Source organism: Aethalodelphis obliquidens, unplaced genomic scaffold, assembly GCF_003676395.1.
Source record: "Aethalodelphis obliquidens isolate GAN/ISIS:26980383/991018 unplaced genomic scaffold, ASM367639v1 scaffold2, whole genome shotgun sequence".
In the NCBI taxonomy this organism is placed as follows: domain Eukaryota; kingdom Metazoa; phylum Chordata; class Mammalia; order Artiodactyla; family Delphinidae; genus Aethalodelphis; species Aethalodelphis obliquidens.
The window spans coordinates 56,633,468-56,642,543 of record NW_020837946.1 but is presented as its reverse complement, the minus strand read 5'-3'; the positions used below and the strand labels follow the sequence as shown (position 1 = coordinate 56,642,543).

At 38.8% G+C, this 9,076-nt stretch overlaps 1 pseudogene; it reads left to right on the top strand.

Moving 5' to 3' along the window:
• The first annotated feature begins 8,037 nt into the window (after positions 1–8,037).
• LOC113624860 (40S ribosomal protein S4-like) lies at positions 8,038–8,824 on the top strand (annotated as a pseudogene).
• The last annotated feature ends 252 nt before the right edge of the window (positions 8,825–9,076 follow it).

The following is a 9,076-nucleotide window of genomic DNA, read 5'->3' as shown; positions in this document are numbered from 1 at the left end:
AATGATTTCAAACATGTCTAAAATGTTTTCAAGAGCAGAACAAAATAAGACTGTGATGTAAATGTGACCCACAAAAGAAAATGCCAATAGACCCTGAAGCCACATAAAAATCCATCTTACCTGTGTCTTGCATGATCTAACAAATATGCCTTGTTGTCATGTGAGGGCCTTTTAGTTCTTTAATTGTACATATTTTCTTTATTTCTTCATATAATGAGATTCTTATAAATTTTAATCAGTATCATATATAAGAAATAATCAATAGTCAATAAGGGCAAATAATGGGTGAAGGGGAGGAGGAGATGATTTGAATTGACAATTTATTTTCTCGAATGAGTGCTACTCCCAGAGATTGCCTAACAAAGTAAAGTTTTTATACTAAATAGATTAGCCCACATCCACCCTACCAAACGCTGATTTTAGATTTCCTATGGAACAAATACTACTTAAATCTTTAATTTCCATATTACTACTACTGAGTTGAAAATTTCAGGCCCTATAAACCCAGAATAAGTTAAGAATGGATAAAAGACTATGATGAAATCAAATTAAATATAAATTTCTTCACATATTCTAATAGGAGTCTAAACATACGATACTTTGGTTGTTTCTGCATAACAATGCAAAAATATGTTTATGTTAAAAAGTGATAAAATCAATAACTAGTTAGTGTGGTCATGAAAACACTTCAGTGTTTATTCAGGACCAAAACAACTATGAGAATTCCCACCGAAAGCAGAGAAAATAGTAATGTTAAGGCTGTCCAATTAATTTGACCAAATTTTATAAATGCTCTATAGGTGGATTTTCCAAACATCTTTAACCAGATGCTGAGGTTTGATAGATAGAGTAGACCTACACTTCATGAAATGAATATTTCAAACTGTTGAAACTTGATTTTTCCTAAATCCCTCTAATTGAAAACTGTACCAAAATTAATATGAAAATAAATTTTGAAACAGTCAGGAGTCAAAATGTATATTTTGAATGACAGCAGTTCTACTGGCTTATAATCATTTCTTTAGCACATATAAAAGCCTCTTTATAGCCCCGGTTCCACGACTGTGCATTTCTTTTTTTTTTTTTTTTAATTTTATTTTTGGCTGCGTTGGGTCTCCATTGCCACGTGCAGCCTTTCTCTAGCTGCGGAAAGTGGGGGTTACTCTTCGTTGCAGTGTGTGGGCTTCTCATTGTGGTGGCTTCTCCTGTTGTGGAGCACAGGCTATAGGTGCATGGGCTTCAGTAGTTGTGGCACGCGGGCTCAGTAGTTGTGGCTCGCGGGCTCTAGAACACAGGCTCAGTAGTTGTGGCACACAGGCTTAGTTGCTCTGCAGCATGTGGGATCTTCCTGGACCAGGGCTCGAACCCATGTCCCCTGCATTGGCAGGCGGATTCTTAACCACTGCGCCACCAGGGAAGCCCTGATTGTGCATTTCTGATGCAGCTAATTTATTATAAGAAAAGCAAGATAGTTCTGGTCTGTGTAAGTGTATTTAAAATTTGCTCTGCTGTGAGATATAACCTTGATTATAAAAGAAAGTAGGAACGAATATTATTACAAATGACAAGACTTTTTATGCAAAACTGGCATTTGACAGTGTCATTTACAATAACAGTGAGTCTTTTAAACCATGTAATTCTTGGAATACCTTATCTGTTGCAGGTGATACTTATCAGTTTTCGATCACATTGTAACAAAGCTCTAAGCTTAATTTCACTTTTATGTTTCCCCTGCCTGTACAATAGCAATTTTGAAGCTGATCAAAGTAAGATTTCTCCTTATTGAATAGGAGTTGAGATGAATCCATTCATTCACTTCACACTTTTTCATAGAGTGCCTATTATGTGCCAGCTAGGGACCTATGCTAAGAAAAATTCAAGGTCCCTGCTCTCATATAGCTTAGAGTCTAGTGGAGGAACCAGACTTTTAACAAATAAATGCACAAATAGGTGTATCACTTAAAGGTGATAAGTTTTATGAAAATTAGAGGGGTCCATGCGTTAGACGAGGAAGATTCTAATTTAGTTTGAGAGATCAGGGAAAGCCTCTCTGCAAACCCGACATTTAAGGTAAGAACTAAAGAAAGAATATGAGTCAGCTAGGTAATCTAGTGGAGCAATGCAGTAGACTTTGTGAATGCTTCTCTCCATACCCCTCACCCCACATACCCCTACACACATAGTACACTAGCCACAGGTTTGGGCTGGTATAGAGCCCTCCCCCATCTCAAGGACTGGGCCCAGATTGGTCCAGTCAAATCTTCTTGCCATAGTGATTGGTTCAGAGTTGGACTAGCTTAAGCCAAGCAGTTCATGCCAGACTTCATTCAGGTTGAAGTAATTGGTTCATCATGGGCATGTGACCCAAGTTGGATTAATCGGAATGAAAGTCAGGACTTCTGTTTGAAGGTGAAAGGGAAAGAGCTGTTTTCTCTTCCTGGATGTAAACAAGAACATGTAGCCTGGGAGCTAGTGGCAGCCGTCTCTCTACCATGAGAAAAGCCAGCTTGAAAATAAAGCCAACACACAGGATAGGGAAGAACCAGAATTATCACAGTGAAACAGAGCCCTGATAGTATTATGAACTGAAGACCAAACCAGCTTCTGGTCCATTCGTCTTGGGTTTTTTATTAATGGCGACCAAAAGCACTCTGTTATAGGTAAAGAGGATTCCTGACAGAGAAAATAGCCCATATGAAAACCCTGAAGCAGGAAAGAAGGTGATACAATGTTAGACACTTCCGGTTTCCAACATATATCCATTCATTTTCCCCCTAAGAACACTAGGCTCCTGGTCAACTCAAAGCTACACTCATATTGTTTTCTCTCGTGTTTTTTCCCACTACAGTCTGCCTAGGAAGTACTTCCTCCTTCTCCACAAATTCTTCTCTAACCATTGTCACCCACAATGATGCTATTTATCCTAACTGATCCTAGCCAACTTCTTTCAAATTTCAATTTCAGCATCTGCTGTATCACTCAACCTCCCCTTCCAACCTGTTCTCCAATGCACTTCTGCACCTTCATGCCTTTGCCCAACATATATTTCCTCAACCTGGACTGATCTGTCTCTTACACTGTCTGTTGAAATCCTATATATTCTTCAAACATCTATAATTCCACCTCTCTTGGAAAGCCTTCTCTAATCCCCTAGTAAGACATGAGCATGTCTATTTCTCTCACTGATTGTCCTTCCTTAAAGACAGGGACCATCTTTTATTCAACTTTGAGTTCCCACTGCATTATTACAACAGAATAGACACTAGAGACACATGTTCATTGAATGAATAGTGGATGACTAGATGGATGGATGAATAGATGGATAGATTCCTCTAAATATACATAAGTATATGTATAAAAGTTCTTAGAAAGAGGAACCATAGCTAATGTTTACTCTTCTCAGTACATAGCAGAATACACTTGCATACTATAGGATCTAAATATAAATATTTTTGAATGAAAAAAACTTACATATGAGGTGCTAGAATTTAAAATAATCAGAAGTATAAGAATTTAAGCAAATCTGTGTTTGATGTTTTTCTCTTTTTTTAAACTGGAAGCTACAGAATGTCATTTAGCGACTTTTCCTTTAATGCCAAGAGTTACGCACATTCTTTACTTATGAGCTACATCATCAGGGCCATTACTAAAGTCACTGATATAAAAGGATAGGGAGCTAATAGAAAACAGAAGTGTTGTTCATGTGGTAAGCACTAAATTTTGGTGAATTGCATTTAAATAGCAAATAGCTTCAGCTGTAAATACTAGACTAAAAGAATAAAGACCAATATTTACTTCCTTCTTTTTCAATGACAAATAGGCTTTTATGGTGAGAATGTCTCTCAATAGATCAAACTGGAAACTTAATTGCTTTATCATTTTCTTTAGAGTAAGTAGCTTCAGATTTTTAAGTTACATAAAGATTTTTGGTGCCACTCATACAATGTTTGGTGGGAATATAATTGGTACAGATTTTTTGAACGATAATTTGACATTATCAAAATGTAAAATATGCATAACCTTTGACCCATTGAATTCACTTTTAGGAATCCATCCCAAATAATAAACTGGAACACAAAGAAACATGTACGAAAAAATGTTTGATGCAATATTATTATTAGTTAGAGATAACTAGCCATCAGTGTGGAAATGGTTATATAAACTAAAGTATTTTGATACTATACAATACTATTCTGCTACTAAAAATAATGAAGTAGATGTGTAAGTATTGATATGGAAGAATGTCAGTGATAAATTCTTGCAGAAGCTGCGTGGTGAGTACTTACTCTTCTCTCTACCTCTCTAAATGTTTGAAAATTTCCATAATACAGAGGATTTTTAAAATACCATCTAGAGTTCCACTTCTGCTTAGGATCTATAAAGCTTCAAGAGAACATCACTCTTATCCTAAGAACAAGAAAAAGCCAGATAATCTACAAAATCATAATATTTTGAATCCATTAGAGACCTGAGTACACAAGGCCACTAAATGAACTAAATTCCAAAGAGTTAAAAAGCCCTCCAAGGAAAAAAGAGAACATATAAAATTTACCTTTGGCACAGCATGGAAGGAAGGATTGGCCACCATTAAGGTAGGTAAGAAGAAAACAGCTAAACTTTTAACAAATTCTTAAAGGCCAAATATGGGCTGGTGTATCAGTTTAGAATTAACGGGAACCCCAGACTTCTTCAAGGAACATTGCACTTATTCCCAAGCTCTTATCCACCAGGTGATCACAAGAAAGATTGGGGGAAGAGCAGGAGGAAGAAGAGAGTCCCCTTTGGGGGCTCAGGTATTGCAGGTAATGATCGTCTCCCACTGATCACAGCCCACTTCCCCACAACCTTCTCTCATATAAAGCAAAGGCTTTGAGAAGCTAAGGGGCAGAAAGAGAGTAGCAAAGCCTGCCATGCAGGGACCCAGGCAAAGATCCACCGCTTCTGGGAAAAGGGTAGAAATAAAAGCCCCTTGCCCTAGGGGAGAGCTATGAAAACCTGTGGGCCTGAGATCCTGCATGAATACAAAGCAGGGGTTCTCACCGCATAGGGGAAGAACAGGAAACTCATCTGCTCAAGACTCAGTACAAATGTCCTTGAGATCCACCCATAAATTTCATACTTTTAAAAGAACTAACTTACTTAAATTACTAAAATTATCTCTTCTATTAAGGATCATTTTTCTCTACATGAAGTAATCAGATGATAGTGAAGAACCTTGCAAGTAATCAGAAACAGCTAGTGAGTGATCCTCCAAATCAAGCTTGAGAGGATATATTCTCTTCACTTTCAAAGAGGAGCTATAAAACTGATGGTGATTACATTCTAAGGTTGGGAAGACTGCGTCCACTAGTAAGAATTTTTTCCAAACAGTGTTCTCCTGTAAATATGGTGTCTTGGCTTATTGCAGGCAGCTTGATGCAGGAAAAACATGACCTTTGGTATCTCCAAGGGCTTTAGCTGTGGGACCATGCGCAGAATGCTGAGCATCAGTTTCCTCATTCGTAAAACAGGAAGTAGGGGAAAGTAATGCTTACTCATGCAGTTGCCTGTGAAAATCAAATGTGTCCAGTATACAGCCATTAAAAAGAACGAAATAATGCCATTTGCAGCAACATGCTGGATCTGTAGATTATCATACTAAGCGAAATAAGTCAGAAAGAGAAAGACAAACCATATGATATCACTTATATGTGGAATCTAAAATGTGACACAAATGAACCTATCTATAAAACAGAAACAGGCTCACAGACATAGAGAACAGACTGTGGTTGCCAAAGAGGGGGAGATGTGGAAGGGAAGGATTGGGAGTTTGGGATTAGCAGATGTAAACTATTATATATAGGATGGATAAACAACAAGATCCTACTGTATAGCATAAAGAACTATATTCACTATACTGTGATAAACTGTAATGGAAAAGAATACGAAAAAATATATATATATGTATGTGTATATATATATATATATATATATATATATATATATATAAAACTGAGTCACTTTGCTGTACAGTAGAAACTAAACACCACACTGTAAATCAACTATACTTCAATAAAAAAAATTTTTAAATGAGTTCAATATAAAACACCAGCCCTGCACTTGGCATATAAAAGACACACACTACAAATGCTCGGTGCCTTTTCTTCTCATCCCAACACTACCCTATTGCTGCATATTTTGTCTTATGGACTTAGCCATTGTTTGCAGATCTTCTTGCTATATACCACTCGTAGACAAAGACTTTGATCTAGAAAGCCATATTCCTTGTGCCTTTGCACCTGGCTGACCTGTGAACTGCTCTATGTCTTATCTTCTTGCCCTTCTGCCTCAAGGCTCCAAGACATTTCTTCAGCCCCCCTTCAGCTCCTATCATAACTGTGTATGTACGTTTGCTGATATTATTTTTAAATCTTATTATAATAATTGTCATTAAGCTGAAGTTACTTCTCTGTCATAGTGAATAAATGACACATGGGAATATTTCTAGGCAACAAACTGCCCTGTACTTAGACATTTTCTACATCCTAATTCTTGATCAATTCACCTTCCTTCTTAAAAACAATACTGTATCCAAGCTAGAAAAGAAGTTAGAGGACATCTAGCTCATCCCCCAAGAGAGGCCAGTTGGCCAGTTAATGACAGGGCCAAAATTGAAACCCAAGTCTCCTGCCTCATCCCATCACTATAAAAGCAAATCAGCTAAGTGATTTTAAAAATCAAGTAACTGTGCTCTATATCATAATTAAAGATCTCTAAAATGTGTAAAAATCCCATGGTGAAGGTTTTTATGGGTGAAAGCACTTCAAGACCTCAGAAGAAAATAAGCCATATTAATCCAAAGTTGTAGCAGCATTCATTATTATTGTTATTCAAACAATTGAATTGTTTTAGTTAATTTTAATACTGTACTCTGTTGGATTAAAGATGGCCACACATTTTTTGCTAGCCCTCCCCTGGAATCTGGGCTGACTTCGATGGCCTGTGTGGCCTATAAAATACAGCAGAAGTGAGGTCCTAGGACTTCTAAAGCTAAGTCATAGGAAGTCTTGCAGCTTCCACCTGGGTCTCTTAGAATCCTCTTTCTGAACACCATGATCTGGCATGTAAGAAGTCCAAATATACAACTTAAAAACAAAATAACTCAATTTAAAAGTGGGCAGAAGACTTGAATAAACATTTCTCCAAAGAAGATATACAAATGGCCAATAAGCATATCAAAAAATGTTCAACATCATTAGTCATTAGGAAAATGTATATCAAAACCACAACGGGGCTTCCCTGGTGGTGCAGTGGTTGAGAGTCTGCCTGCCGATGCAGGGGACGTGGGTTCGTACCCTTGTCTGGGAGGATCCCACATGCCGCAGAGCGGCTGGGCCTGTGAGCCATGGCCGCTGAGCCTGTGCGTCCGGAGCCTGTGCTCCGCAAAGGGAGAGGCCACAAGAGTGAGAGGCCCGCGAACCCAAAAAAAAAAATAGAATAGGGAAAGGCAGAGGAATAAGAAGGAGGAGGGGAGGAGGCTGTCCTAGCCCTAATGCCTTGAGACCCTAACAGGAGAGGCCACATGTAGGTGCTCTGGTTGACAGACCTGGCTGATCCTGATGGTCCAAGAATCCCTGCAGGAGCCAGACATGTGAGTGAGTCTGTCTTTGATCCTCCAGAGCGGCCTAACCTCCAGCTGATTACCTCTGAGTGACCTCAAGCAATGTCGCTTGGAACGGAGGAATTCCCCAGCTGAGCCCTGCCCTGCTCCTCAGAATCACAGACATGATAAATCAGTTGCTGTTTTAAGCTGCCAGGTTTCTGGGTAATTACACACATGTAATTCTTTAATTACATGAGAATCTTTGTGGGTAGGACTCAGTCCTCAGGAGTTTTTAAAACTCCCCAGTACTTTCCAATATGAAGTCAAGGTTGAGAACCACTGAAATGGAGGAATGAGGCATGGAGAAATCTTTAAAATTTCCATCCAGCTCTAAAAATTTTTTACCTTAGCTACTTTATCAATGCACTGGAAGAAGGTGGTCCTCTTTTCATGCCATGGACCTTGGTCCCAAGAAGCATCTGAAGAGTGTAGCAGCTCCAAAGCACTGGATGGTGGATAAACTGGTCAGTGTGTTTGCTCCTTGTTCATCTACAAGTCTCCACAAGCTGAGAAAATGTCTCCTTCTCATCATTTTCCTAAGCAACAGGTTTAAGTATGCCCTAACAGGAGATGAAGTAAAGATCTGCATGCAGCAGTTCATTAAGATTGATGGCAAGGTCCAAAATGATATAACCTACTCTGCTGAATTTATGAACGTCATCAGCGTTGACTAGACTGAGAGAATTTCCATCTGATCTATGACACCAAGGGTGGCTTAGCTGTTCATCGTATTACACTTAAGAAGGCCAAGTACAAGTTGTGCAAAGTGAGAAAGATCTCTGTGTGCACAAAAGGAATCCCTCATCTGGTTACCCATAATGCTTCCACAATCTGCTACCCTGATTCCCTCATCAAAGTGAACAACACCATTCAGATTGGTTTGGAAAGTGGCAAACCACCAACTTCTTCAAGTTTGACACTGGTACCCTGTGTCTGGTGACCAGAGGTGCTAACCTGGGAAGAACTGGTATGATCACCAACAGAGAGAGACACACTGGTTCTTTTGATGTGGTTCCTGTGAAAGATGCCAATGGCAACAACTTTGCCACCTGGCTCTCCAACATTTTTGTTATTGGCAAAGGCAACAAAATACGGATTTCTCTTCCCCAAGGAAAAGATATCCACCTCATCATTGCTGAAGAGAGAGGCAAGAGACTGGTGGCCCAGTGGGTGGGTGGGTGAAGAGTGGGTGAAATGATCTCTAAGTGACATGATTGGAAAAGTATTTTTACTTAAGTAAAGATAATATGGCATGAATATTGAGTGAATAAATATTGTATAACCTGATACCTCCAAATGTTATCATTCTTTTAATAAATATTTATCACATGCTGTGTTCCAGGCATTCTGCTTGACACCACAGATTCCAAGAGTAGTTCAGTATTCTAGATAGTGGGGGGCAATGAGGGGAATCAAAAAGAAATACAGACAGTA